This window comes from Chinchilla lanigera, unplaced genomic scaffold, assembly GCF_000276665.1.
Source record: "Chinchilla lanigera isolate Chin_1 unplaced genomic scaffold, ChiLan1.0 scaffold00098, whole genome shotgun sequence".
Taxonomy (NCBI): domain Eukaryota; kingdom Metazoa; phylum Chordata; class Mammalia; order Rodentia; family Chinchillidae; genus Chinchilla; species Chinchilla lanigera.
The window spans coordinates 404718-410390 of NW_004955499.1; the positions used below are offsets into that span (position 1 = coordinate 404718).

Consider the following 5673-nt stretch of genomic DNA (forward strand, 5'->3'; position numbering starts at 1 on the left):
TGTACATCCCAGGCTCGCAGGATCTCACACCCCCGCTCCTCAGACCTCTGCCTTTTTAGCATCAGTGAATTCCTGAGTTTCCAATATTGTCCCATATAGCCAACCTCTTAACAGATGTTGATAAGGGCCACTTGCATCCAAAGCAAGGCTGCACGTTGCAGGTGACGTGACTCGGGAGCAGGGCTTTCCAAGTGTGCAGTGAACTCCTGCGTTGCACCCTCGGCAGCCCAAACAGTTGCCACCTTAAGTTGTTTATCTCAGACCCCTGCTCACAATGGTGAGAAACAGCTCGCGGTTTCAGGACGTTGTCGAGTGAGGTCCTGAACCTAAAGGGGGTACCTCGGGTGTCTAGGGTCTCATCTCTCCAGACTCAGACTTGCTGGGCTTGTCTTTCTCTGACATAGAGTAAAAGGAGTCAGGAAAGACCAACAAAACTGTATTGCAGGTATTGCAAGAAGCAGTACAAAGCCCCAGCGGGAGAGGAGTGGGGGCGCTCAGAGCTGGGTCACCAACAAATCTGGGGTGCCGTCCTGTTTATGGAGTGGGTCCCCATTCGCAACCCCTGCAAAGGTCACTGTGTGATTGGCTATTGAACTTGTTGCTAGGGGGCTGGGTTTGGTGGGCTGTAGGAGAATTTTGCAGCAACTAGTTCATCAACTTGTTTCATTTCAGGAAATCGACCTTGTTGAAGGGGAGCTTAATGGAGTAGCCTGTAGCTACGGACACAAGTGTGAAACTGCAGGCTCGCATCATGACTAGTCTGACAGAGGCCACATCTCCTGTACTTCTTAGAGGGCCTAAACCCTTTTCTAACCCTCCCTCTCAGTTCTCCCCACATTAGCAGAGTTTACATTCGAAATAGGAAGAATCACAGTCGGGCATGGTGCTGCACGCCTGTAATCCCAGCACTTAAGAGGCTGAGGCAGGAAGATTGCTCTGAATTCGAGGCCAGCCTAGGCTAGAGTGAGTTCAAGGTCAGCCTGAACTGCATAGTGGGACCAAGTCTTTCAAAAAAAACAGAGAAAGAAAAAAAGATTAACTCCTTGATTCTTGGAAGCATGTTCAGTAGTTGACCAGGTGTCTGCTCAATCCAGAGCTAATTTGAGAAAACCATAGCACAGTAATTGCTCAGTTATTTAATGTCCACAAATCAGAAGTGATTCTGTGTATTTAAAAATGACCATTTGAAATTCAGGTTCTAAAATCAGTTTTCTTACTGTGTAAGCTTTAAGGGAAACTGGGAGTTTAGAGACAAAGTGGTGATTTTGCACTTGACCTTCCTGGAAACTGGGGAGCTTCGTAGGGAGTGGCGGCACCTCCTTGTGCTAGGGAAGGCTGCGTTCCCTGTTTCCCTAGGAAGTGCAATCTTGGTCTTGTATCTGTAGTTTGCTACCTCTTCTTGTTTTCAATTATTTTCTTTTTTCTTTTTTTTGCGGTACCGGGGATCAAACTCACAACCTTGCACTTGCCAGGCAGGCGCTTATGCCACTGAGCTGTATCCCCAGCTCTACCTCTTCTTGTTTTAATTTTCATCAATATGGCTTATGACACAACTCTTCCTTAAGCCATTTTCCGTAGCTAGATGTATTATTCATAAGATAGAATAAGCAAAATATTCTTTACTGTCAGAGTATTTAACTGAGGTTTTTGAGAGAGTTTAGAATGTTGAAGAAAATGGTGGGAATATTAGTGTATTACCAGTGTGGAAAGAGGTGTCTTTTCTGTCAAAGGAAATAATTCAGATATCTCCATTCTATAAGCATCCTTATTTTTGTAATACGTTTTTTGGTAAAATGTCTTTACACTTGTTTCATAATTCTAGAAATACTTGAGACCAAGGGATACTTGGCTGTTGACCTGCCATAAAACTTTGCAGCAAAGGGCTTTCCAAATCACAGAATTTACTCTGCCTAGAAATCATGAGCTCATTAATGTAGCCAGTCAGATTAGCTCACGAGGTCCACCTCCAGCAATGGTGTGATGACATTTGCATCAGGTATAAAACTTGGCCTGCTCAGCTGGCTTGCTTGCCATTGCCTGGCTGTGTTCTCCGCTGCTGAGGGAAAGTTCACATTGCTGAGAGACTTTTGAAAGTTTACTTCCTTCTGTCCTATTTGTGACACTGGAGAATTCATACCCAACACCAAGGGACGGGGAAGGGTTCTTGCCAAGGACAGCTTTCTGAAAGTGCTGCATGGTAAACCCACACTGAAATTGAGCTGGGCATCTGCATGGACATGGACATGTGATACAGACAGCGGAGGGAAGGGCAAGGGCTGTCGTCCCTGGAATCATTATTGTCGTCCTTGCACTGTTTCTAGACATTGCTTTAAAACTGAAATGTTGACTGAGATGGGCTCTATAAAACAAGACAGAAGCAGAGCTAAATCCCCACAGTGAGGGTCCACAGGCAGGAGAATGGGTAGGAGGAAAGGGGGTTATTTAATATGGAGGAGCAAAGCGGAGGGGAGATGGGAGAGCAGGGCTGGTGAGAGGGAGGTGACGCGGACATGACAACAGTGACCTCCGTCCCGGAGATCGGGTTGTTCTCAGTGTGACCATAACTGAAGGACTGTGAGCTGCCTTGCCTGAGAGGGTCAGAGGTCACAGGCCTGAAGAGAGCAGGGCAGCCTAGTAAGAGATACTGTGGATATGTCTCCGTTGTTACTGATCAGTTCACCTAACCATGTGTGAGGCACAATTGAAATTAGGAAACGCTAGTTCAACGTTGGGCTTTTCTAATCACCATGATGTTCTGAGATTTCAGAGCCCGGGGAGAGTAAACATTGGTGAGGCCCGGTGGGGCACACCTTTCATCGCAGCTGCTTGAGGGACCGAGACAAGAGCATTGCAACACCAGGCCTGAAATGGACAATTGAACAAAAGCTTGTTTCGCTATGGAGTAAATATTTTGGGGTGTTTTGATGCCCTGAGTTAAATGTTTAGTACTAAAGAAAAAGAGAAAATGCATTCACTGAAATCTTTCAGTTCTGTAATGTATTTACTTCTCTCACTATTAGTGTATCATACAACACCTGCTCATGGTGTTGGACAGCAGTCATGAGTCGCTGCTCTGTCAGCAGCTGGACACCAGGGTGAATAGCCAGCGATGTACAGTGCACTGTATTCCTTAGGGTTATGAGGAATTTAGTATTTCATTAGGAATTTGGTTATGTGTTGCATAAATATTCCCAAATCCAGTTGAAGGGATGTATGTTGAGCACCTTTAAACAAGTCTTGACGCTGATGTTTGACTAATCAGGGATATTCTGTGCATTTTCAATGCGTTGTATTTTCAACTTCTTCTGTTACCTTAAGGAGCTGAGGGTGGATCTGTCCAGGACTGTCACATTCTCTAGTGCTTCCCAATTTTAGTCATTTATATGTCTTTAGAAAGAGCTGACTATGAGCTTCTGTTATGAGTTTCATAGATGACAAGTGACTGTAATATCTGAAATTCCAATAAGTGTCTCCTGGGTTTCTAAACTCTGAGGACTGAGCTTCCATGTTGGCATCGTGGGGAAGCCCCTGGAAACAGCCTGTGGAGAGAGACACAGTTGGATAAAGCACAGCTTCAGTTCAAGGCCCCCTTAGTCCTCCCCTCTGCAGTGGACGTCAGCATAGACCATGAGGCCGTGGGGTCTGTTGTGGTTTTTCACACTAGTGACTTCGGAGAAGTAGTGCAGGAGGTGAGGACAAGCAGAGAGTGTGCAAAGGTAGAGAGAGGACTTTGGGTGTGTCATTCATCTTCTTTCTTTAGGGTACAGAGAACCTGGCCGTCCTTGTGGTCTTTGCTTGTCCATTCTGGTACCTTGGGATTCAGGAGCTTATGTGTCCACTGCACCTGCTGTGTCTGGGGTTCTCAGGCATCGCTGAGTGTGCTCATCAGAACACGTGTGTGTGTCTCCGCTCTCCTGTTATACTCAGGATGCAGAGCATGAGCGAGATTTATAGCGTGCGTAGAGGTCAGGAATGTTGTTCAGTGTCACATAACACACAGGACAGCCCTTAAAAGAAAGATATATTGACCCTAAATAGCACTAGTGCTCTGCTTGCAGGTGTGTCTTGTTTCCACACTTGTGACCTGCTCACCACTATTGTGTTATTCACCACAGCTTCATGCGCAGTATTCCTGCTGTGTGTAGACCCTGGAGAGTGACGGGTACAGACATGGGCTCTACCGCTGCGCTACACGTCCAGCTCCTGTGCATTCATGTTTAGTGTTCCGCAGTGGGAGTGTGACAGAGGGTTCATCCTGTGTGTTCATTAATTCTCTCAGTGTTGTTGTCTAGATTTCCTTCCGTCACTGTGTGTCTCCTGACGGGGTCTCCACTCTGTGTCTCCATAACAGTTTACTTGGCTTTCCACGGTTCTGGGCAAGCAGGCTTGTCTAGTCTGTCACTGGTGAAGATGCCACCAGCACATTCTTCTGTTGCCGTAGAAGCAGATCTGAGAAAATGCCGTAGCTGCTCGGGGCTGAGGAGCGTCTTTGCTGGTGCATAGAGTGTGTATCCGTGTAACATCTTAGTGTACCCGCGCACACTTCCGCCTGTGGGCTGTGGTTGCTATTTCTCAAACCAAGCAGCATTAAGCTTTTCTAATTTGATGAGTTTCATAGATTCCTGGAAGAGTTTATTATATCTTTTCATTTTTTCTCTTTGATGCTTCCATTTTGGTACATTCTTTTTTCATTTTCTCTATAAGCCCTTGTATAAAATATCTGCTTTCATCATATTTTCGTATTTGTGATGAGAAATTTTTTAATAAAATCTTTTTGCTCTTGGTGTTTTTGTCTTCTCATAATTTTTCCATCTGAATGTTAATTTCATAAAATATTTCCTTCCTATGCAGACAACCTGAGTTACTTTTCTTGTCTTCAAAGTCACCTTAACATTTGTGGCTTTACAATTTTATTTTTGAATACATTCTCACTCCTACAGTTATTTATAAAGTACTTTTTTTACATGTTTTACTTTCATATTTGACATATATTTTAAGTTTACCCATAGTTCATAGTGGAACATTTGTGATGCAAAAATCAAACTTACTTGACGGATACAGTGAGCCATTTGCCACCAGAAAGGCATGGTCTGTGCATTTGATTTGTCCTGACAACCTCTTCCGAATTCAGTGTGTGTACATGTTGTCTGAGTTTCAGGTGTAATTGACTATAAGTGTATAGCATGTTCCAAACAGTGGAAAAGAATATCTCTGTTTCTTTACTCTTTTATTTGAGACTTGAAAGTATAACTGTGTCTTTTATTTTGCTGGTGGAATTCTAGTAGGTGTTTCTTAATTAATTAATGAGAGTTATTTTACTTGTATTAAAACTATAGTTGCCCCTGCATACAATTAAGAATTCCTAGAATACTGCCTCATCAAATCAGCATCTGTACATGATTCTCCTGATACTCAGATCATCTCCAATTTTATTTGTATGTATAATTTTTCTCTATGTACATGCGGCACACTTTTAAAAAATTTGTTGGTAATAGTATAATTTTTTAAAGAATTGTTGAACTGTGTCGTGAGAGATCATTCCTAGGTGTGAATAATGTCCTTGCTTTACAGTGACGAGTGAGGTCGCATTTTCATTAGGTAAACAACATACTGGCGGAGACTGAGTGAGGGAGCAGGTGGGAGCATCTAGTTGACTCCTTTCAGGGCACATTT

The 5673-nt window shown here is 43.8% G+C and overlaps 1 protein-coding gene across 2 annotated transcripts in view; it reads left to right on the forward strand.

Annotated features, from left to right (window-relative positions):
* Nucleotides 1–5673, forward strand: part of LOC102004182 (zinc finger protein 14-like) — a 95486-nt gene that overhangs the window by 74308 nt on the left and 15505 nt on the right. The window lies entirely within an intron of this gene.